Source organism: Rhinolophus hipposideros (genome assembly GCF_964194185.1).
Source record: "Rhinolophus hipposideros genome assembly, chromosome: 9".
In the NCBI taxonomy this organism is placed as follows: Eukaryota; Metazoa; Chordata; class Mammalia; order Chiroptera; family Rhinolophidae; genus Rhinolophus; species Rhinolophus hipposideros.
This window is the reverse complement of record NC_138055.1, coordinates 45,921,388-45,947,232: the sequence shown is the minus strand read 5'-3', so window position 1 is coordinate 45,947,232 and position 25,845 is coordinate 45,921,388. Positions and strand designations below refer to the sequence as shown.

At 42.3% G+C, this 25,845-nt stretch overlaps 1 protein-coding gene across 1 annotated transcript in view; it reads left to right on the top strand.

Annotated features, from left to right (window-relative positions):
• Nucleotides 1-17,175: 17,175 nt before the first annotated feature.
• PRICKLE1 (prickle planar cell polarity protein 1) overlaps nt 17,176-25,845 on the top strand; it is a 102,458-nt gene continuing 93,788 nt past the window's right edge. Inside the window, exon 1 of the mRNA XM_081060702.1 lies at nt 17,176-17,476. The gene's annotated coding sequence lies outside the window, so the exon portion shown is untranslated. The remainder of the gene's footprint in view (nt 17,477-25,845) is intronic.

Here is a 25,845-nt window from a genome sequence, read left to right as displayed (position 1 = left end):
TAGCATTGTCTCCCAGTTTGGCTTGCAAAGGAGTACCTCTTCCAAGAAGCCCCTCTAACCAAGTTCACTGCTTTCCTCACAAGGATCTTACCCACCTCACACCTCTCTTGGAGGCAACAAAACGGGCAGGCAGAATGTGTGTTTCTCTGATGGAGAGGTGGAGCATCTGGTTCTTTGCTACTTAAAACAATGAAAACGCTGATCTTTAATGTGGAACAGAGCTAAACAATGGGTTGCTGGAATGAGACATGTTAATTTGATGACCGTCCTGCCAAGGTAAAGAAATCAGACCTCATTTTATCTGAATTTAACTGGAAATCCCATCAGCATTCTTTGGACTACAACTACAAATGATATGTTTATGGTTAGAGAGCCCTATAGCTCACTAACCTATAAAACAGATAAATTAGAGAAAGCATTTCTGCATCACAAAAAGAGATGTTTTGCATTACAAAAGATTCACCTCGGAGCTTTTTAAGTATAGGGACCCCTGTGAACAGCTGTTTATTTCTTTACAGGTCATTAACTATTTGGCTGAAAGATGAGTTGAGGCCAAGGTGGGCTCCAGAGCCAGTGCCACTAGAAACTAGAGATCAATTAAATGTGGAAACTGAGCTTTCCGGTGCAGAACCCCACCCTTTTTTTCCTGCTGTGTCTGGGAAGGAACTGCTAGGGAGCCAAGAAAAGAAAGACAGATTAGCAAAACAGAATTTTGGTGTACTTCTGAGAAAGCTACAATGGATTTACATATGGGGGAGGGGGTGCGGAGAGGAAGAGAAGGAGGAGAAAGGAAGGAGGGGGCCCCTGCAGGCCTCAGTGGGAGGCCTGTCCTTTAACTAGAGGAGGTGGCTGGGGCTTTGTTGCTCCAGGCAGGACTGCAGTGGGAGGAACTGTAAATTACAGATCTCCGTCAACGCTGGGCTCTGCTATTGCAGATTTGGAACAAGGGCTCTGGTTTTGCAGATCCAGAACACTCCCTAAAACACGTCTTTTCAGGAAGGTCCCTAAGGAAGATCTGACTTAGGGGATCTTTCACTTCTACTGCAATAATAGGTCCTGATTTGGGGAAAAATCTGTAACCCCCCTAACTAGATGGACTCAGAGACCATTAAAAACAAAAATAAAATACACCCAGTTTATCTCTTCTCATTCCCTCAGAACTCGAGGCCAACAGCTTTCTGCTCAACAAACTACAGGCCTGTGTGTCACAGCCTGAAAAGCATGCTAGTTTTTTGGGTGTGTTTTCTTTCTTTCTTTTTTTTTTTTTTTTTTTTTTTTTGGTTTAACTGCTCAAGCGTTGCTTTCTGTTTCACTTAATGAAAAATTTAATTTTTCTGGCAATCATTGATCTGGTGTCAGTTCTTCATTCCACAGGCAATGATTTATGGCCAGATCGCATGATGTGCATTGATCCAAGGCTTTTAATACTCCTTTACAGCATTTATTTTCTACTAGTCTAAGAACCAGAACCACAGAATTCACTTTCTGACAACCAAAGCATCGTTTTCAGTGGCCCATACAGGAGTCAACCATAGCTCTCCTCTGATTTTAACTTGTACCTAGACTACTTGGTCAGTTTCAAATCCAAGATGCCCACTTAAGCCAACAAAAGGTAAGGATCCTTTTTATGCTGATTGCATGACACCATGTTTACATTCCAGGAGTGGCCTCCAAAAGCAGTTGAACTTATTGACCAATTACTGCCTAGAAGAACAGCTAAATAGTAATTATGTCCAACTAAACTCAGCTCCATCATCAGATGTACTGTCACATATAAACTGATAACACTATAAGCAATTTTATCCAAAAGATTTGCCCATTCAGTAATACAGGGCTTCGTTTGGGGGCTGAATTATCTTGGAATCCAATCACATTGTAGTCCTATTCAAAATTAAACATAATCTAGGAGTTAAATTAAGATTCCTGTAGGGCAGAAATAAATTGGGGATTTAGGTAACCACCTCCCTCAAAGTACTCTGCTTTTTTTAATAGGACAGAATTTGGGGGGATTTAGTTAATATTTCTTTAAATTCTTAAACAGATGAAGAGCTCAGAAATGAGAAAATCCTCTCAGTTGTCCATAGATTTTACTGAGCTTATTGTCCATTATTTTACTCAGAAGCCTTTAGATAGGTATCCTTTTGACAAATTTCTTTAAGAGTTTAAGATTCTCCCCCCTCCAAAAACAAAACAAACAAACAAAAACTTCCAGAAAAGCTCTTTTGTGGTAAACTTTGATCGTTGAAGGCTTTGCAAATTTTCAATTTCCTACCTTATTTTGGCAGTTAGAAAGTATAGTGCCTGGTGAGCAAGCCTGGATGCCAAGAGAAAGGGTGAGAAGGAGACATTTTATTGCATGCATATTTTACCTTTTGAAACTTGTGCATGTATTACCTATCCAAAAATTAATAAAATTTAAGTAAGATGGCATGATGGCAATTTAGAAGACTATTCTTTACTCTGCTATTATCCCCTTCCCGGTTTTGGGTGAGACTCCCAAGATTGTTTTGCTTTGCTTTGTTTATTTTTATAATACCCTTATTTGGCAAAATTAAAAGTTAGCAACCATATGTCATTGCTCTTCACTCTACAACACTTGACTTTCGTCCTCTAATCTACATTTAATATTTTAATTCTCTTGAATCAGAACCTTTGATTATTAATTGCCTCAGATTCTTATTGGAATTAGGCTAGATATAAGTACACAAATACAAACACATACCACATATATACACAAAATCACACACTCCAATCCTAGTGCTGAAAGATGCCTGGAAAACTCCTGTTCCCATTCCCTGAACTGATGAAAGAGGAAGACAGACTGGGGAGGATTCCTACCAGCCCCTCTTCATGTTGGACTTGGACCCAGACCCAAGTCTCCATAATTCCCAGTCTATTGTTGTTTCCATTGACAATCAAAATACAAATCAAGAGATCCAAGATGGCAGAGTAGATAAACACTGCGCCTGCATCCTTCCTAGAACACATTAAAATTACAACTAAATTACAGAACAATCAACTTGGAGAACCATTTGAAGTCCAGCCAAACAAAGTCCTATAACTAAAAATTTAAAGAAGCCACATCAAGACTGGTAGGAGGGATGGAGGCACAGAAGAGTGCCCACACCTGCATGTAATGGTTGAGAATCAGGAGGGATATCTCAGCTGCATTCGTTCCCTCTGGAGGAGCGAAGGACTCCAGGCCCACAACGGTCTCCCCAGCCTGGCGTACTGGTGCTGAGAAGAAGAGCCCCCACAACATCTAGCTGTGAAAAGCAGTGGGGATTTGGGCCATTTGGGTGGGACAAAGAGCTGCAGGAAACTCAAATGTTCTCTTAAACGGCAACACACAGACTCACTCACTCGCAGGCACTGACCTTGGGCTCTAATGGACAGATGGTGATTTGGGGGCTTCAGAGACATACTGGGGAGCAGACCGAGGTGTGTGGCTTCAGGAGGAGGACTGGAGGACAGTAGGCATTTTTCCTGTGAGAGATCCTTCTCCCATGCAGCCAACAGACAGGTGCCATTTTCCTGTGTTGAGCCCGCCCCATTATAGGACAAATCTGAATCTGATTGGTCTGGTGAGCTCTGAGGCTCCACCCTGCTGATTCAGCTGGGATCTCATCCCACCCAACTCATGCACCACCTGAGACACTTTCTCCAGGAGCAGCCAGCCCTGCCTTCATTGCACTCTTTCTTGAAAACCTATCAGAGTCTGGCAGGTCCCAGGCAAGCAGCAACTGAGATTTTTGCTGAGTCGCTCAAGGCTCAGTACTGGCACCAAACAAGAATTTACATTAACCTGGTGACCACAATTCTTCTTACTCTAATTACTCCCTGAGATCCTGCCTCAACCAACTTGCACATGGCATGAGGCTTTATCAGGCTGAACTTTAAGGGAGCTTGCAGGTGGCAGCAGGACTCTGGGTGTCCTGGAGTTTTGGAGAGCTACCCCAGGCCTGGTGCTGGTGGCAGACATCCTTGGTTCACAGTGTGGCCTCTCCCACATGTCTCCAGGCCCAGCAGTAAACAACTGCAGATTGCTCTGTAGCTCCTACTAGGTAGCCCCCTGCCAGTCACAGTCAGTGGGTGACCTGGGACTATACTGGTGCTCCTCCCAAAAGGCCTCAGAACCAACATACTTGGAGGTTGGCTTCAGACCACAGCAGAGCACCACCCAATTAGCCCCATAAATGGCACATACCCAGCATGGTCTCAACAGGCACCAGAGCCCACTGGGGTGAATCCCACTCAGTGGGTTAAGCTGCCCACACAACAGTCCATAGCTGTGGACATGGCCAAACACCACAACCAGTCAGCCGAGGGGCAATCGCACCTATTGACATGCCAAGAACAATCAAGGCTCAACTATAACAGGAGGGCACACACAACCCACACAAGGGACACCCCTGGAGCACCCTGCTCAGGTGACCAGGGAGACTGCCACTGGGCCCCACAGAACACCTACTACATAAGGCCACCTGGACAAGAGTGGGAGACATAGCAGACCTACCTAATACATAAAAACAAACACAGAGAGGAAGTTAAAATGAGGAAACAAAGAAATGCATCCCAAATAAAAGAACAGGAGAAGAATCCAGGAAAAGAACTAAACAAAATGGAGGCACGCAACCTACCAGAGACAGAGTTCAAAACAATGGTTACAAAAATGCTCAGGTAATTTAGTGAGAACTTCAACAAAGAAACAGCAAGCATTATAAAGGACATAGAAACCATTAAAATAAAAAAGTCAGAAGTGAAAAATACAATATCTGAAATGACGAACACACTAGAAGGAATCATCAGCAGACTAGATGAAGCAGGGGATTGAATCAGTGATTTGGAAGACAAGGTCACAGAAAACACCCAATTGAAATAGCAAAAAGAAAAAAGAATCCAAAAATTGAGGATAGTTTAAGAGACATCTGAGATAACATTAAGTGTAACCACATTTGCAACATAGGGGTACCAAAAGGAGAAGAGAGAAAGCAAGGAATTGAAAACCTATTTAAAGAAATAATGACTGAAAACTTTCCCAACCTGGCAAAGGAAATACACATGCAAGTCCAGGAAGAGCAGAGTCCCAAACAGGATGAAAGCAAACAGGCCCATACCTAGACACAATATAATTAAAATGGCAAAGGTTAAAGACAAAGAGAGAATCCTAAAAGCAGCAAGAGAAAGACAACTAGTAACTTATAAGGGAGCTTCCATATGACTGTGAGCTGATTTCTCAACAGAAACTTTGCAGGCCAGAAGAGATTGGTACAAAATATTCAATATCATGAAAAGCAAGGACCTACAATGAAAACTGCTCTACCCAGCAAGGCTATCATTTATAATCAAAGGACAGATAAAGAGCTTCCCAGACAAGAAAAAGCTAAAGTAGTTCATCACCGCCAAACCAGTATTACAAAAAATGATAGGACTTCTTTAAGATGGAAAAAAAAATCAAAATTATGAATAATAAAATGGCAATAGCTACATATCTATCAAAAATTATTTTCAATGTAAATGAATAAAATGTTCCAATCAAAAGACATAGGAGGGATGAATGGATAAGAAAACAAAACCCTTACATATGCTGCCTATAAGAGACTCACTTCACATTGAAAGACACACACAGACAGAAGTAAAGGAATGGAAAAAGATATTTCTTGAATATGGAAATGAAAAAAACATAAAAAGCTGGGGTAGTAATACTTATACCAGAAAAAATAGACTTTAAAACAGAGTCTATGTGAAGAGACAGTGAAGGACCAAGTAATCCTACTTCAGGATATTTATCCGAAAAACCCAAAATGCTACTTCAAAAATATTAATGAAATAAAAAAAAGAAAATTGGCAAGATTTATGAAAACAAAAACAAAAAAACACAAAAATCAATGCTTTATAAAAGGACTATCGCATGTCACTTGGAATAACCTAATAATTGCAAAAGGTATCTCGAAGAACTAATTTTCATCTTTATTAAAAATGAAATCAGCCCAGAAATTCTGGAGCAGTGGTATTTATATTCAGCAACTTGTGTTTGAGGAAAAGGACATTAACATAGTTAGTTTCTGCTCTGCTGGTTCCTTCCTCCCCATTACCATAAGCTAAAATATACACTCCTTATCACAGCATCCACTTTAGGTTTCTACTTTCCAGCCTCAGCTCTCCACCACACAATTCCTTACCTTCCACCAGACCAAACGAATTCTGGGTTCCTACGCTTACTATTTCCTGTCATTTTTCCCTGTGTCTGCACATGCTGTCTCCTCCACTGGGGATATCTCTCTTCCTCCAAAACCACACCTTCTCCCCTAGATTCTTTGGTAAAGACTCGGTGTCAGTAAAGACTCCGTGTCACTTCCTGGAAAACACTCTCCCTCACTAGGCCTCACAGATATCATTGGTTTCCCCTCCCTTTGTGCTGCCCTTCACACTTTGGAGATGCCTCTTTCAGCATTTATCTCACGGTTCATGCATATTTATGACATTTGAGTCCCTAACAAAGCTGTGAGCTCCTGAGTAGACCAGCTCTCTTTTACATAACTCTCTCCCCTGTTTACCTAGCATTGTACTCGGCATATAATAGTTGATCAATAAGTGTCCTCAGGAGGAAAAAAGGGAAGAGGGAGAGAGAAAAGGAGGCCATCATTTGGGATGTAGAGAGGGAAAAAAGCCTTCTTGTACGTCTCCCTTTGGATTGTGGTATAAGCAAAGAATGTTTTCCCCATGGCTAGTGGCCTGGAAATAGGTGCTTAAAAAGAACCTTTACTGAAAATCGTGCAGCATGGGCTTTGGGGAAGAAAGAGAACAGGCACACGCTTTGCTGCCTGATTCTCTTCTTTATATCTAGGCACATGCTTGGGAGCTACTGCTTACTGGAACACTCTCTTCACTCGCATAAAAGCAGAAAATCAGTCCCATTAGCCTCCAGTATTGAGTGACGTGCAGAACCACGGGCACTATGCTTATGTAATAGTCATTATACACAAAACTGAGTGAACAGTGACTTAGCAGCCCATGATGTGTGCCATCATGTCATTTTACACACACACACACACACACACACACACACGCGCAGTCTCTGGGAAGGAAAAAAACAAAAAAGTATGATGCTAAATTCTAATCCCCACTGTGCAAGCACATTTTTTTCTCTTTCTTCTTAGTTCCCTCCTCTACCAAACAAGATTGTTGGATTAACTGCCTCCCACAGTTTTTCTAAATCTAAAAACTATGGTTTTGTGTCAGGGTATAGTGAGGATGTGGAGTTACACAGTTAACCATTGTAAGGATAATCAATCAACACTTATTGCATTCAGATGACGTGCAAGCATCGTACCATCTCCAGAGGTATATGTGAGGGCTATCAAGAAGTCCCCGAAATGACCCCTGCCCTCAAAGGGCCAACAATTCAACCAAAGATTTACAACACACAAAATATGCCCAGTATTATAAGAATTGATGCGCACAATTCCAGAGGAGGGGAAGAGATGATAAAAACTTTGATACCACATAACTGATATGTTAGCAAACTTCACTCCTAAACAGAATAGGGAGAGAATGAACCACTGAAACACTGACAATATTACAGCTAGCTTCCCCATCTCCGTGATGCTCCTAAATCAGTGAATAATCTATGGTTTTTCTGTTAGACATTTTAAATCAATTTTAGCATCAAATTTAAAAAGCGATAAGAAAAGAAAATGCAATCCTCTAGTATTAACCCTCAAGGCTCTAGTAAAAAATAATGTCAATAGTAGTAACATTAACAACTTGCCAAGCTCTGGTCACCAAGTCCATTGATGGGCATTTGCACTATAAAAAATCAGATGACTTAAATCTGTTTTCAATGACTTTGTTCCCATAGAGAGCGCTTCCCTGACAGACACACCCACCTCAGTTTTGGGGGGAAAATGGTATCGATATATTCCTACTGTGGTTGTGAGGAGAGCTTCACCTCCTTTGGCTGTGTTTTGAGTGTTACCCCTCTTTCCTCTTTCATTTCCTCCTCACACTGGTCACCCGCACACCTCTCTTGATTCTTACAGAGTGAATCGATGAGCAAAGACATAAACATCCTATTGTGTTCACATTTCTCTCAGGTCCTGCTGGCTGGATTGCCTGCCTCTTCTAACCATTTTTAATGAGATAGTAAGGGAATTATAGCTATTTACAGGCAACTCCAATTTCAGCTTAGATGAGTTTTCATACAATTTGTATAACTGCTCCACGCAGAAACCTGGGTTGGATCTCACCATGCATTTGAGGAAAATGTACTCCTCGTTCTTTGACTTCATTTTCAGCTCCTTATCTATTAGGTTTGAGGGTGAAGTTTTTTGTTTGTTTGTGTGTTTTCTTTTTCTTTTCTCATATTGAATTATTCTTCTTTGGTGTCTGAAATAGTATTTTTCACAAGAGTGGGTTGTAATTCTGAGACTCTATAAAAAGGATTAAGTGTGTTGATTTGCGTGGCACCCTAATTTCCTCTGTTTCTCTGTACGGCTCCTTAAACTTCATTATTTCACAATGTAGAGAGATAAATTGAAAGAGAAATTCCCTGTCAGATAACTAATCCAGAAAATTAAAATATTACCATTTGATTATTGTTTCAGTCTCCCATTTGCCTTTTAACCTAATGGAGTTAGTAAACTAATTTCCTTTATACATTCTGTCCAATCACATCATGAGTGACACATTACTTTGCTAATGCTTTAGGACAGTAATGTAGCGGAGAGTGTGCTCTGGTCACATGGTCAGCACGCTAACACAAAAGCTAATGTCTAGGCTCATGAATGGCCCTCACTCACCAGAAAACCACATCCTGGTAAAGGGTGCTGGCCTGGGAGCCAGTTCCCAGGGGGTCAGAAATACTGCTCCAAGCTGCTCCCACTCCCTTCTTACCATGTGACTGCATATCTGGATTTTCAGAGTTGGTGAGCAAAAGTCAACAATTTCCTTTTTTTTTCTGCTCACAAAATGGCACAGAGCCACCATTTCACAATTTCCCCCTTAACGTCTTAAACTCAAGAAGAAAATGGACTATAAATCTAGCCATCTCTATGGGAAAACTTATTCCTTTTTTATACTTATAGCCTATAACCACACTATTGAGCAAGTAATTTTTTTTCGTATGCTTGCTTGAGCTTTGTTTTATTTTAATGTTCCACAAATCCTCGACTCAGGGTGGGAGCTGGGGCATGGGGTGGGAGTACGACTAGGAGTTATGGAATTATTTAAACTCCAACATCTGGGAACTCCTGTCCCAACCAAAGCATTAGGGAAGGGAAGAGCTAACGCAGATGTTGCAGGTCATACTTGGAGATATTTATGGAGCCCCATGTGCTATCCTCAAGTCGGGGGCCAAAAGAATAAGCAACGTTCTGAAGCAGGCATGGCTACTTTTTATAAAAAGGATAGAAAACGTAGTAAAATCTAAGATCTAGAGTTTGAGAGGCAGAGGATTGATTTTAGTCTTCCTTCAGTGATTCAACTACAGTTTCAAAGTTCCTTTTAGATTAAAAAAAAAAGAGTAAATAAAGCACCATTGACCTAGAATATTTCCAGAAAGGTCATTAGAAGCCATCATGTCACTCTCTTAAGCTGTCAAAGTAGATAAATTAGTCCCGGGTGTCTCTATATTGCAAAAAGAAGATCTGAAATAAAGTATTACAAATAGGGTTCAGAGCTGTGAACAAAAGGAACATTTATTTTTCTTCTTTCTCTTTCTCCAACTCACAGGAATGGGAAATCAATAGTATCTGGTTTGATGGATAAATCAGGAAGCCAGAATCAGAGAACCAAAATAACTAAGACACCAATCTATTCTGCAGCCCAGGCCCTCCATTTTGGCGGTGGATGTCTGGAATTGACCTTGTTCTCCAAAGCTGGGTATCTCTCTGGGGCTCTTCCAAGCAGCAGCTGTGCTCCTAGCACATGCGACACAAGCTTGGATTTTACCCTGCTTTCTCATTTGGCACTGGGATGCTAGTCCACACTTCAATCTCAGCTCTTTGGGCTGAACACTGACAACCTGACACTCCCTGTTCTTGGGAGGTTAGACCCTGCCCCAAACCCTAATTGCTGCTTTACCTAGCCTACTGCCTCCCCATCTATTGCTGTCTCTACTAGCCTAATGCCTGTGCCTTGCCTCTTTAGACAGTGGACCATACTAGCCTTGGCTGGATCATCTTAGGGCGTGGGCTGATCAGCCCTACCTGCCCCACCTCACTTCCTTATCCCTGACAACCCTCCACTGAAGTTGCAGTGGTCATTTATCATCCTATTTCTAGTAGTACCTACTCTGTCCTAGTTGCTGTGAAAACATTGGAGTCACAACCCTTAATTAGGCAGCACTCTGTCCTCAAGGAGCAGACTAGGGGAAAAGCCAGCAAATCAATGATTACAAAGATTGCTGTGACAAGGGGGTGGACACTGACCCGGTCGCCTCCCTCCACTCACCTTTGAAATAGTCTTCAATTTCCTCATATGTCCTGGGTAGGCTCAGTTTTCACAAAAGATGATCAGTTTGGTTTAGTTGCCTGTTACAATATGTAGTAATTCTTTTTTTCACAAGCAATATGGAATAGTTGAGTATCACCCAGAAATCACAATTTCAAGATCACTGCTGGCCAAACTCCCAAAAGCCCGGTGCATATTATTTATGGAGGATGGTCTGAAGGACACACAGATCAGCCAGTTCACTTAATGGAACTAAAATTAAACTTCTGAGCTCTCTTGAGGTCCCCAAGGCCTACGCGTCAGGCCCTCGGAGAGCCTCCGTCAAACCTCTTACTTTATGGGTTTGATAGAACTCTTAGGGCTCCAGGGAACACTGTTCTGGACAGTCTGAAGTTTAGCAGGAGAGAAAAGGCACTACTCTCTTCTAGGAATACGCTTTTATTTTTAATTCTTTCATACCACTTTCTCCCTTGCTTCTTTCTATTTCTTTGGCTTCTTCTTAACCAATTATACTGGGATTGCCAAAATAATGTATACAAGTGGACACTTTGGTTAACACTGCTCAAGCAGTAGTTTGCCGTAATCAGAAGTGTCTGGACGCTGATGGTCACCACTTTGAGCACCTCTTGTAATTGCAGAAGTCAAATGTGACTTGTATTCATCTTTTGTTACCAGTGTATATTGAGTATTACAACTTTAATACAGTTTTTCTTTCTTAAAATGTGAATACATTTTTTTTGGCATCCTCTGTAAAGGTTACTTTCTCTTGTCATTCAAAACTGAACTCAACATCTTCCCCCACCAAACTTGACCCTGCTTTGAAGCACATTCATGAACCAGCCTCTGCCCATCTCCCCAGGTTCATCCAAGCCTCCACCACAGCTCTGTCCTTACTCTTCATGCTGCAGCCAGACTGGACATATTTCAATTTCTCAGAGTCACCATATTTGTCCTCACCTCCTCACTTTTACATATGATGTTCCCTCTGCCCGAACTGCTAAAAACACACATGCATACGTCTTTCCCTAGGTTAGTTCATCTTTCATGTGCTTCTTCTCCCATGACGCCTTCCCTGACTCTACCTCTGTACCTTCCAACTATGTGGCCTGTCCCTGCTATGCACTACCAGGGCATTCTGGACTATTCACTTTATTGTAATTGTCATACATGCTGTGAAGTGTCTGTCACAAAGTGAAGTGAATTAAATTGCTGTTTCTGAAAAATGAGTTTTCTGAGAAGTGAATTGAGGGATGCTTTGAGAAACAGCCCCAAGAAACACATTGTTATGTGCTCCAGGAGGATGTGGTCCAGGATGCTGCTCACCATTTCTCTAGAGCCATCTTCATGATGACCTGGGGTGGGATGTTTTTTTCTGCTCTTTGACTTAGCAACAGTTGTACTTCACTGAATAGGATTGTTTTTACCTTAGACACGTTTACAATTGTGTGAGAATTATGTAATCTTTTGTTGTATTGACTACTAGAAACCTGAAAGCTAAATTACATCCCATTCTTTATGGGATAAATTTTATGAATTTGTCTCATTTCTGTTTCTCATTTCAGACCTATTTTCAAATTACAATTTCAGATTAACTTGTTATGTGTTCTTGTTACATAATTGTAAGTGGGCTTAAATCTTTTTTGGAATAAGTTCAGGTATAATTGATCAAATAAACAAATGAAGTGATAAAGGAGTAAAAAGTTGAACAGAGAAAAGTAGTATCTAAATGGGAAAGGGATGTACCAGTTAGTATTCTTTAATTTGAAGTCACTTACACCCCAAACGGGCTTAAAAGAAAACAAAATATCAATCTAGTCTGAAAAATTCAATGGTAGTTTGTTCTGAGGTAGGGTTTGATCCAGGGGCTTAGAGAACATCCAAAAGGGCAGAGACTTTGGTTTACTGTTGAATTTCCAGCACAGAGATACATTAGTGCTCAATAATATTTGTTAAATTTATTGTCGTGGAATTCCTAAACATTCCTGTAAAATCCCAGGACCTGACCTGGGTCACATGCCTATCCATCCCTGAATCAATCTTTTGATCAGAGAGATCCAGAGCTGTAATTTTCCAGGTTTGGGTCACATGATCCTAACAGCAAAACCAAGAATGAGTCTCCAAGAAAACCACTGACAGTGGGGAAAGTTGGTTCCCCAAAGGAAATTTGGAGAATTACAAAGAAGGAGAAACAGATGCTGGACAGACCAAACAACAAATATGTACATCAATGGATTATGAAGAAGGTGATGCTTGAGTTGCATTTTAAAGGATAGACAGGAGTTAGCGAATAGGGCAGTTGTCAGTGGGTAACATTCTAGGTATGTTCAAAGCACAGGGGTATAGACTAGCTTGATGCTTTCGAAGAACTGCAAATAATTTAATATGGTTAGAGCAAACAAGGGTGGGGTGACGCAGTAAGAAAATAAACTAGAAAGATAGGCAGAGTACAAATAGGAGGCACCTTTTAGGCTAATCCAAGGAGGGTGCACTCAATCCGTAAAGCCCTGGAAAGACTTTAGGATTTCCAGCAAGGAAACGTGCCTTATAGCTAAGCCTAAGCAGGTCATTACAGGGTCAAGACTGATTCACCCTGGAAACACTGAGTGGGGCTGAGTCTGCAAGTCAGGGAAAGGAGTCCAGATGTGGGCGAACACAGGAAACAGGGAGCAAGCAAAGCTTAGGAATCAAACAGACCGGGAAATCAACACAGCCTGCTGACACCATCAGGTTCTTACTTTAATTCCCAAGTCTGTGGCCTAAACTGTTGTGAACTCTACATCTTCACATGAAAGTACTCTTCAGTTAACCAAGAGGCATTCAAAGCATGACTTGGTTAGGTATTGCATTCATTTCCTAGGGCTGCCATAACAAAGGACCAGAACCTGGGTGACTTACACAAGAGTAATTTATTGTCTCAGTTCTGGAGACTAGAAGTCTGAGATCAAGGTGTCATCAGAATTGGTTCCCTCTGAGGGACGTGGGGAAGAATCTGTTCCACGTCTATCATTTAGCTTCTGGTGGTTCCTTAGCTTGCATACATATCACCCTGATCTCTACCTTCATCATCACGTGGTGTTCTCCCTGTGTCTGTTTCCAAATTTCCCCTTTTTATAAGGACTTCAGTCATATTGGATTAGAGCTTACCCTAGTGACCTCATTTTAACCTGATTATCTCTGTGAAGGCACTATCTCCGAATAAGGTTACATTTTGAGGTATTGGAGAAGAGCTCAGCATATGAATCTTTGGAGGACATAATTCAAGGCGTAAAGGTATCACTTTAAAAATATATGTTTGTCAAGTGTTGGAGAGGCTGTGGAGAAAAAGGAACCCTCATACACTGTTGGTGGGAATGCAGACTGGTGCAGCCGCTATGGAAGGCAGTGTGGAGGTTCCTCAAAAAATTACGAATAGAATTACCATATGACCCAGCAATCCCTCTCCTGTGTATCTACCAAAAAATTTGAAAACATTTATACATAAAGACACGTGTGCACCAATGTTCATTGCAGCTTTGTTTACGGCAGCCAAGACATGGAAACAACCAAAATGTCCTTCGATAGACGAATGGATAAAGAAGTTGTGGTATATATACACAATGGAATACTATTCGGTGGTAAGAAAAGATGATATAGGAACATTTGTGACAACATGGATGGATCTTGAGAGTATAATGCTAAGCGAAATAAGTCAGACAGGAAAAGCAGAGAACCCTATGATTTCACTGATATGTGCTATATAAACCAAAAACAACAAAAGAACAAGACAAACAAATGAGAAACAAAAACTAATAGACACAGATAATCGTTTAGTGGTTACCAGAGGGTAAGGAGGGTGGGGGGAGGGAGATGTGGGTAAGGGGGATCAAATATATGGTGATGGAAGGAGAACTGACTCTGGGTGGTGAACACACAATGGGATTTATAGACGATGTAATACAGAATTGCACACCTGAAATCTATGTAATTTCACTAACAATTGTCACCCCAATAAATTAATATATATATATACACACATATATATATGTTATCAAAGCTTTAAAAAGAAAAATAAACATTCCCTAAGTGAATTGATCTATTTGTGAAAGGTATGGTACCATGTTGGTTTGTAAAGGCAAAGAAAATAATACCATTAATACAAAAGACCTAGAAGCAACCCAGTAATCCACAATGAAGAATGTTTTACAGAGGAAATTTTTTTAAAAAAATGGTTCTTTCCTAATTTGTAAGATTTTTCATGGAGGCTAGTGGTTGTGAGAAGATGCCTTATAAATTGGCATTATATAAACTTTCTACCTATTGAATCTTTTCTGCTCACCTGGCATCCAATCCTCTCAATAGTCCTCTGAAGTTGATGTCCTTATCCTCATTTATATAGAAGAAAGTAAGCATCCCCTCAAGGTGAACCACATAATTCTAGGCTACATTTGATAAGCAGGGGGGCTGAGATTAGAATTCAGACTGTTCTGGTGGCAAATCATCACATGTACCACCCAATGCAATTTTATGAGAGTCTTGGTTGAAGACCAAGTGTCACATTTACATGGAATACATACTATGCTGCCCACGGCACTTGTCTAAAGATGCGATAAAACTCATGAGGAACAATTATGTATGCCCTATGAGGTCCGACATGTTTCCTCCATGTATAATAGATGCTCAATAAACAAAAACTTAGTGAAGTCCCCATAGATCTATTTCCTCTGATACCAGATTCATGTCTTGTCATAAGAAAGTAGCATTTTCCTCCCAATCAATAGGGAGATCCAAGTGCAGGCTCTAGAAATACTCTCCTCATGAGCATCTCCATACCCAACTCTGCTGCTACTACTGTACTGACACACTGAAGGGGCTCTCTCGTGAAGATGCTGCTGTAGGAGTTCAATGATTCCATCCTCCATTGAGTCTCTTCCACTGCGTCACTGTTGGGAAACTGCTTTCATTTGAAAGTCCAAATTGAGACAGTAGACAGATAAGCACCCAAAGATACTAAAAAGGAGAGTGGATTCTTTGCCCTTAAAAGTACTGATTTTCACAACCTTCGTGGGTAGAATAAATCATTTTGTCAGTCTTCTCTGGCAGTTCTGGAGTTTAGATAGAAGCTAAAAGTTTGTAGCTTAATGGAAGCACTTGTAACCCTGGCAAGATAAACAGACACAACTTAAAAAGCAAACTCCAATAAAATGCTGAGGAGCAAGACATCCTAGGTTGTTTTGTCCAGATTCCCATCAGTTACAAACACTACTGAGCAAGTGGAGTTATTTCTAACGCAACAGCCTTGTTTCCTGAGTGATCTGTGCTCAGAGGATTAGGAACTCAGCGGGTGTATCTAGAGGGGAGAGAGTTTCTACAATGCAGGGAGATCTGAGTCGGAGCACAGCCTGGAAGCCAAGCATCTCCCTGCAAGTGTACCGTTTTCTCCTCCTTTGGCCTTTAAGGGTTATTCCCTTACATCTTCTTTTTCATCTGCTCAATTTTTTGCTGAGTATTCCCTCGTTTCACTAGCAGTGAAAATGGAGGAGACTTGGAGCTCTGAAAAAAAATCTGAAATTGGCAGTTTTGATTTTTCTTAAAGGGATAAAAATTGCATGGATCAACACCCTCCGCATTCCTCCGCCCCCACACACCCACACACATACGGACGTCTTCATCCTCCTGGAAGATAAAACAGTATCCTAGAAGATTGCGGAAGGGGTTGAGACGTCAAGAAGCTCCAGCTTTCCAGAGACACCTGTCAAGTTGGGGTGAGCAGCTGCTGCGGGGTCTGCTCTCTGCAACCTGGGTGGGGGTTGACTAGTATTCCCACAGCGTAAGACTGGAAAGAGAGGTCCTAAGGTGACACGAATGTCAGGGCAGAACTTTCTAACAGGCTGAGTTCTAGTTCATTCTGAGCAAACGTGCCTAAGAGCCCAGCTCTGGGAACTGGGCAGACTGAAAACATGGAGAGTAGTTTTACTAATGAAAAATGATCACCGTGATCAAATTAATACTTAGGACACAACTTGAAGTGTGCCATGCTAACTTGGGTCTAGTTCTGAACACTGGGGTGGGCTGAGATTCTCATGGGCATTCTCCACACTTAGAGTTTTCTTTGGGATGGACAGGACCGTCGACGAAGGAAAGGGAATGGACTAGTGGCTGAGTCTTCGATTTCGTGCTCCCAGGCGGAGACAGCTCAGTCTATGGGATTACACCGATAGGGTCGAGTCCAATTGGGCCCCCAGAGAGGCGAGGTGCGCCCGAAAGAATCCAAGAGTTTCATTAACTACCACCACCACCACCACCACCACACCAAAGGGAAAGAAACCCAAATAGACAATTTCCAAACCGTTTGATCAGAGGAAATTGGGTTTGTCTTTTTTCCCCCCTTCATCCTTCATGGCTTTCAATCCATCAGGATTGTTAGTTTAAAAAAAAAAGAAAAGGCATCAACTCGGGGGCGGGGCACAGGAGATGACCGAGCTGCGCTCGAGAACCTGGGCTGCGCCCGGGTGAACTTCGTCTGGTAGAAAACCGGCCCCCAGCTCCGCCGGGCGCGCTGCGCGCGGAGCCCGTCCTGCCCAGCCGGCCGCACGTGCGCCCGCCCGCCTCGCCGCGCGGCACCGGGCTCCGGCCTCGCCTTCCCCGCCGAGCCGGGGTTCACGTGGAGGAGCCGAGCGGCCTGGATCCCGCGAAGGCCTCCGCGCTCCGCGTTTTCGCTCGCGCCTGCCCCCGGCGGCCGAGGGCGGGGTGCGCGGCGGCGCCGCGGCGCGGGGCTCAGCGGAGCGCACTCCGCCTGCAGCCGGCTGCCCGCGCCGCGTTCCTCCGGTGGCCGCCGCCTCCCGACCGCGCGCCCGGGACGTGCCAGCCTCGCACCGCCCGCGCGGATTCCCCCGAGGGGCGCCGCGGCCGGCCTGGCGACTCTCTGGGCTCTCGATGGTTCGCGTGCTGCCCCCCTGCGCCCGTCCCTGACGCCACGGACCGCAGCCCCGCAGCTCCAGCGCGGCGCCCAGGACCGTCCGGCGGAGTTCTCCGTCTTTGGCGCGGGGTGAGTGGCAGCCCGCTCCGGGAGGGCTCTGCGGGAGGGTGGCGGGCGCGGCGGTGGGCAGCGATCACCGCCGGGGAATAGGCGGACACCTCCGGTGTCACTGCGGGGGTCTGTGACACCCACACCGGGTCGGTGTGGAAGAAAACAAGGGAGAAGGGCACAGTCGGTTGGTTGGGCTGTGCACACAGTGAAAGCAGACACGGCGCTGCAGCACCACGCGCGCTTCACACAGGCTGCCCGCGTGGCTCCTGCTCGCTGCATCGCGACCACCTCTTCCCTTGATCCTCTCCCGCGTGGATACCCGTTCAACCGCCCCAGAGTCGGGGCGATGCTGGCGCAGGGAGGGTGCCCTGGCATGTGTCCGCCGCTTAGGATGGCCTGTCACCTACTGGCGTCGGGAAGGAGGGTGCCGATTCCCTGCTAAGGCTCTGGGGAGAGGGCCGATTGCTTTTTGGCAGGGGTGCCTCGGCTCCCCGGCCCCCTCCCGCTCGGGCGAGGTTGTTTTTTTGAATGTAGCACGTATATGGAAAAGAATGGGAGCGTCTTCCTCCCTTTAGGCAGAAAAAGTTGAAGAAACGGGGCATGTTAATGATTAGCAGGACCGGGACTCAGGATGCAGCAGAAAGCTGTTAAATTTTCATTGCCCTCTAAGAAAAACAAACGGCATCGCCAGTGACTGTTGGCAGTGCCGTGTTATTTTGGGGACTTTAGGAAAATTGTCCACAGATTGTCTTCGGGGAGGCTGAAGAACGAGGAGGGGATGGGGGAAGGACGGCTGGCACCGCACTTGGTTCCAGCTTGCCTAAGAGGATTCAGAACCACAAGCCAAACACGTTTGCTTGCTGATCTTAAAACGCGGACGGGAGGCAGAACTGCAGCCATGAGCAAGGTGAAGAACACACATGGGAACCTGCCTAAAGAAAAGAACATCTTGCCTCTCGGGTGGAGTTCAGATGCATTTGTGCTATAAAAAAGCATATATATGTATATGTGGTGTGTGTATGTATGTGTGTGTGGCTTTTAGGATGGATTTCATGAAGGACAAATTATACTTAATGAAATTGTCTCTATTCACGCTGGACAGTTTTATCTACCTCATTTTAATCAGTACCTCAGAAGGCTGTGTCTGCAGTTGATGTTATATAATTGATGGGGTTCACCATCAGATATTTTTAAATGTACTTTTGGAGTGAAAGGAACGTCTATCTGTCCCTTTAGATAGGCCCAAGGTGTAGATGGGTGAGGGTTGCTGAATGTTTGCCCTGATCCGGCTCCAGATGTGTGAGCTCAGCTGTTGCCTGTCACTTAGGTGACAACTGGCCTTTTCCCACTAAGCCTTTGCTGTCTCCATTATCCTCAGTGAAGTGTCAGTGTTCAGCCGCCTTCTATTATGGGGAGTGGACTCTTTCCCCTTGGGAGGCTGCAGCCTTGTTTGACCGTCCCCAACAATATGTCTGTTTTTAGACTATGGGGGGGGGGGATCCCATGACAGCAAGATAGATACATTTTGAATTAAGCATCAACTTAATCCAAAGATTCTGCTTTAATCAAGACAGCTCTGGAAGGATGACGCAATATTTGTCAAGCGTTTTTCTCTGGAACAATATTTACTCCCACCAGGGGATTTTAAACTTAAACAGCAGCCATTTATCTTGCTGTCTGGTGGGGCCCAGTTCAGTTTGCCTCCAATGTGGTCCTAGCCTAGGTGGCTGGGCTTGGCCTGGGACAGAAATCTGTCATTGTAGCCCAGCTGGAGTCTGAAGAAAGCAAAATATAGCACCTGCTGGTTCCAGAGGGTTTCTAAATGCCATCAACTGGCAAGTCAGGAAACACAGAAGGAGATATTTTACAAGCTCTTCCAGAAATGTTTATACAAAGGATTTAAAGGTTAACAATGCATGTGCTCTACATATTAAAACTAAAAGGTGCTAGAAATAAATGGACATTACTCACAGTTAAGAGTTAGCACACTTGCTGATGAACTTGAAAAATCTGTTTTAATATGTCATGGCTAACAATAGTGACTCATTCTTTTGAATAAATCTAGTTAGAGAGGAAGGAGAGTGAGAGAGGGGGAGGGAGGCAAAATTGGATGGTACATAGAGGTAGCCATATTGATGTGAGTGAATGGGTTTAGTAAATTAATTTTTCCATCCTTAATTTGGTACTTATTGGTGATGTGAGCCCATTGGTTCATAGGTTTTTAAAATAAAAGCGATATATTCTATTAAAGTGACAGATTTAATCAGTTCTGCCAGCAATACCAATGAAACTTTTAAAGTTTATCAGGTTTTCGTAATCAAGGTACATGGAACCACCATTTGTCTCTATAGTAAAGGAGGTTATAATGAGCCAGTTTGGGTCACCCAAATAAAATCTAGTATCATCTGGGGAGAAAAAAAATCCTTATAGGGTTAATAGGTAAACTATTAAGTTAAGAGGCAGGTGTGGATAAAAGTCTGGTTTTTCTTAATATCCTCTCCTATGATAACTCTGAAAAGACACAAAAGAAAAAAGGTAAAATTTTGAAGTTTCTTTACTTAAGGATTTTTATAAAGAAGCTGAAATCTAAGTTTTAAAAAGTGACATTGTAAGATAATTTCTCTAAATTTTTTTTGAAGATTTTATTGGGGAAGGAGAGCAGGACTTTACTGGGGAACAGTGTGTTTTTCCCAGGACCCATCAGCTCCAAGTCAAGTTGTTGTCTTTTCAGTCTCACTTGTGGAGGGTACAACTTAGCTCCAAGTCCTCTTGCCCTTGTTCAATCTTAGTTGCAGGGGGCATAGCCCACCATCTCTTGTGGGAGTCCAACCGGCAACCTTGTGGTTGAGAGACCACACTCCAAACAACTGAGCCATCCTGCTGCCCCAGAGCTCAGTGGTAGCTCATTGTCTTCATTCTAGTTGCGGAGGGCGCAGTTTGCTGGCTCATGTGAGAATTGAACGGGCAACCCTGTTGCCCAGAGCTCACGCTCTAACCAACTGAGCTACCCGTCTGCCCTAAAATCTTTTATAATGACTTAATAATAACAAAACAGAGTTAAGTATTATGAGTGATTGTTCATAATACTCATGAAATGGAACAAGAATTTTAAAATTTATTTTTCAGTAATTAAGTAACTCTTTTAGTGGCCTATACCTGTAGTTTGGATTGTCCAATATTATGGGAAACAGTTTTCAGGAAAGGTTATCATTGCTGGAATGCTAGTTATTGTAGTTACTTTCCTGGTTAAAGCTGTTTACAAAGAGTAAATTTTTCCTTTTAAAGAAGGAAAGTAATTTTAAAAATCAAGTGATTCTCATCTGTGCGTAGAAATAAATGTGAAAGATGTCTCTTGGCGGTGATAAACTCCTTCCCCTTAAAAAATAGCTCTCTTATTTCCCCTTCCCTTTATGTAAAAGAATATCAATTGTTGAAGTCTTCTTAGTGAGAATATCCAATTTGCTTAAATCCAGGTGTAATTATTCCACAATAAAGAGGAGTTAGGAAAGTGAATGAGCTGTTTATTGGATGGTTGGTTGGTTGGTTGGCTAGTCGGTGTTTTAAGGGACCATTACTGCTTTTTCTTGTGGTCACAGAATGAAGCATTACCGTATTGTGCACTAATATCTTTAGAAGGTTGGCATGAGCAAATGAGTTGGGAGAGGAAAATACCATAATCCAGATGCCAAGTCTTGCAGTGGTGCAGTTCCTCGAAACTTCAGGCAGCGCATGGAACCAGCGCTCCAGGGCTGGGGACCCACATGCATCAGGGAAGCTGCAGCAGCCCCTGCTTCTGGACTTCTCCATCGCTAGACACACACAACTGTAGCACCTCAGCTCCCCCAGTAACCAGTAACCACGTCCTGTTTAAGGCCATCCTGAACTGAAGTCAAGGACATGAACTACATCTGCGTTTGGGACGCAACATTTTGGAGCAGTGGCAAAGACCTGACCTGACGTGGAGATCCACCGACACCTTCATTTCCCCCATTCCTCTCTCTGCTGAAGGAGAGATGGTGAGAAGAGACATGCTTTTACAAGTTGGAGCACGCTGATGTCATGACACTTCTGGCATGGAACTATGACAGAATAATCAAATCACTTTTTCTGCGTGCCAGAATGACATGGTTTTTCCAAGAACCGTTCCTGAGCCAGTGGTCCGTTGGCACTATTTTCAGTTATTAGTGGGGATCAAACCTCTCAATGAGAATGTAATAATTTTTCCTGTGTCTCTGTTTTGTGAGCATATTTAGACTAAACTCTAAATGCATTTTGGTCACTTGTGAAGGGACCTCTCTATAGGAACAAGAATGATTGCCCAGCCTGAACTGATTAGACCCTTCCAGGTTCATTTCCCTATAAAGAGAGATTTTAAATTTAAAATGAAAATGAAAACTTCTGCAAGGCAAAGGCAAGTGTCAACTTTTGAAAACTTAGAGCGGTAAACTAGCAGGCAGCTGTCAATTACCTTTACTTAAACTCCCTCTCCCCCACATAAGTTTGGTTCCAAGTGATCCTAAAAAACAAGTGACCAATTAAACTGCAGTTGCGTTTTTCTCACTGGAAGATTGGGGGTAAACTCTTGAGAGAGATGCCTTTCATTTCTGGTGGATTACACTTCAGGAGAAAAAAGTTAGGGCTGTGTTATTTCAGTTGTTCAAGCACTGAAGTCATGTACTCCTAAGAGTTTTGTCCCAATTGCTGATTTATAGCACCCACCAGCTTTTGCTTTGTGTCTGCTTCTCTCTATTTCCTTCTTTTCTCTTTGGGTCTCTGGAAAGCAAGTTTTGTCAATAAGACAGTGAAAATATTGCAGTCAGATGCAGACCCATAAGTAGACTCCTCCAAGCAGTGTGCTCTCACTCAGCTGCCCTTCTTTTATCTGAGGCGCAGATCCCACAGCTCGCAATTATGGTCTTTGACTTCGGTAACAATTCTGTTTGAAATGTTTCCAATTACACACAATATTGGCGGCAAGTAGCAGCTGCATGCCAAAAAGCATTTCGAAGTGTGTTCCAAGAATCAGGCTGTGATTGCTTTTAATTTAAATAAAGGCTATTTGGTTTCCTGTGAAGTTTTTTATAACCACCTTCCCCCCACCCCCACACACACACCCTATTTTTGTTGCCTTTAAAAAAAAAAAAAAAAGTCCGATATAAAGTAGCCACCACTTAACGTGATACAATATTGGCCCTGGTTTTCTAGGATGGCTATTTGCTATCAGCGGCATAACTGAACTGTTCAATAAAGGAAATTTGAAAGAAACGTTGTACAGCAGTTTAACTTTCCCCAAAGAAAAAAAGGGAAAAAGGTTATCTGATAGCATATTCTAAGTAGCTGATGTTTTTAAGTCACCCCGCCCCCTCACTTTTATGGATCTATCATTATAATTATCTTTTTAGATCACTGGAGATTATTATCACTATCCGTCCTTCAAATTCCTCTCTTTCTTTTCTTTTTCTGTCTTTCTTTTTTTTTTTTTTTTGAGCCCATGACCATGTGTTAAAAACATACTGAAAGAGTACTGAAAGAATAGAGAGAGATCAATAAGAATATTCTTAAAATGGGAGAGGGGGGAACCAGCAAATAATTTCACCATTTTACAGGAACCAAACCCTCCAGATTTCCCCCCTCCATGGGCTTAAAATCTATGAACACTGAAACCTTTTTAAATGGTAGTGGTTTAAATCTTTTAATAGCTACCAGATATACTTGACTTATTAAATCTGAAAATAAGAAAATATACACTCCGAAAATTTGGAGTGAAGGGACTGGTTACAGGACTGGGGGGTTCTGTTTCTAGGATGGTGTGTTGGCCCATTTGAAAAATAACACCTAGAGCTAGAGGCTATCCAATAGCGAGGTGCTAAGATGGTCCTAATTAAGGTGTTTTCACATAGGCTCTTTCAATCCTGGCAAAAACATCCTATAGAATATAGTGCTTCTTTGGGTTGAACAGTAGTGGACTTGCATAAATGCCAACATCTCTTCTGGAATTTTTGGAAATCCTCCATCGTGTAATAAATAGTGCTGTATAATCCAAATTTGTAAATGCCATGTTTCATGTAGCCCCTGTAGAGACAGCTGAAATTAACCCAGGCTGCAGGGATCATGAAAATCCTGGAGGTTAGGTTACTGCCTAGATCCAAAGAACTACCGCTAATGAACCATAGTGGAGGCCTTTGATCACATCTAGGAGAAGGTGTGAGGTTAGCCGTAGCATAGCAGTGTACTGTGAAGCAGTGCCCACCAGCCGATACTTAGACGTTTCCTTTATCCTTGGAAACTGTCTTTCAATTAAGCAAACCTTCTTAGAGGAAATTTGCTTAGCTCGAGGTAAAATGAGGTTTATGTTGCTTTAGCAGCTGAGCACCCAGCCTGCCAGATACTCGCCCCACATAAGCCCATTGCTATAGTGACAAAACCCACAGTAACTATGGTTGAAATAGAAAGTCTGTTAAAACACTTTTATGTATTGGTCAGCTCCTCTGCCCTCATTAAAATGCAGTCTTCTGGATACAAACACATGCGCACTCACACGTGCGCACGCACACATAACACTCTTTTGGTCTATAGTAATCTCCTGTAAACCGTGTTATAACTTCACCAAAGGCATTTACACTTCTTTTTTTCTTTTATGACACTGATAAGCAAATAATATGGTAATCTTCTTGAAGACACTTGAAACATGTTAACTGAAATTGATATTTCCAACTGTTATTTATGTACTTGAATAATCTAAGTTCTTTCCTTAGGATCTGAAAAAGAGCTAGATAATGTGGCAATTTGTTTTGCTTTGAAACATCTCTTCTACTTCCTCTTCCCATAAGTGGCTGCGGTGACCTCTGAAAATGGTTTGCTACTTACTTGACCCAGAGAATACCACGAAATCATGCAAATCGAGAGGTTCAAATCTTTGTGTTCACTTTAAGAACACTAGTGAGACTGCCCAGACCATCAAGGGTATGCATATCAGAAAAACCACCAAGTATCTCAAGGATGTCACATCCCAAAAACAAGGTGTACCATTCCATCTTTACAATGGTGGAGTTGGTAGGTGTGCCCAGGCCAAACCGAGGAGCTGGACGCAGGGTCAGTGGACCAAAAATAGCACTGAATTTTTGCTGCACGTACTTAAAAATGCAGTGAGTAATGTAAGGTTTTAAATGTAGACTCTCTGGTCATTGAGCCCAGCCAGTGCGCGAAGCTCCCAGGATGCTACCAGAATTTATAGAGCTCCTGGACTAATGGATTAACCCCGACATGAGCTCCGCCTGCCACACTGAGATGATCCTAATGGAAAAAGGGCCGATTGCTCCAAACCAGAAGAGGAGGTTGCTCAGAAGAAAAAGATCTCCCAGAAGAAACTGAAGAAACAAAAACTTACGGCCCGGGAGTAAATTCAGCATCAAATAAGTGCTCATGAAAGTGGGAGGGGAAAAAAAAAATCTCTTCCAAACAATTTAGGGAATGGTTAGATTTTATGTAAGAAGACTGCTTAGTGCTCTAGTGTTGAAATATTTGTTATAATGTGTGTCAAAAAGAGATGGCATTTTAAATTCCTCTGTGACGATGTAATTAATAAGTCTGTTCAGTGCTTGAAGTATATACATGTTACATAATTTTTAGCAACAGATAAAGTTAGGTCTGAAGTGCATTAGAGAATCACAGATGTTTCTTGTAAGGAAATACATATGCTCCAGAGGAATTTTGAACTGCTTTCTGATGCTTAGCTTTTGTTCATTGCAAGGATCATATGAATAATTCCATTGAATTGCCTTAGTTCTTATTTATACAAACCTTGAAAAAGGAGCTGAACTGATAAATAACTTGCCTCCCTCACCTAATTTTGAAATGCTTTAGCCTTTGTGTTTTTGTGAATGTGGAGGGAGGGAATAAAATATACAGAGAAGATGTTTGTGTTGCACTAACTTCATCATATACATTCCCTTTGTAGACCTTCTATAAGCTTAGATAGTTTGGCAGGCTAATAGCCAAAACCATGTCCTCAAATATTGCCAAACGTATTAAAAGACCAGGCTTTCTTTATATTGAGGTACTGGAAATTGATTTTTTTTTAACCTTATGAATTTTACAGAATAAACCAGAAAAATCGCATTCTTCTTTTTGCCTCCTTACCCACAGAGACCAAAATTATTATTCATTGCAGTGCTGAAATGATACTGATAGGAATAATATTTGTGTAGGAGTGTTTTAAAGCAGCTTGATTTGTCTCATTAAGCAGGAGGTAACCAGATTACTATAGTGTATGATGAGTCTTTTTGTTGTTATTTAGATGTTTATGTGGCCTGTAGACACTGGCTTTTTAACTTTGATTCAGTAACTTTTGGCCAAATATGTGTCCATTTATCCTTATTCTTGAGCAG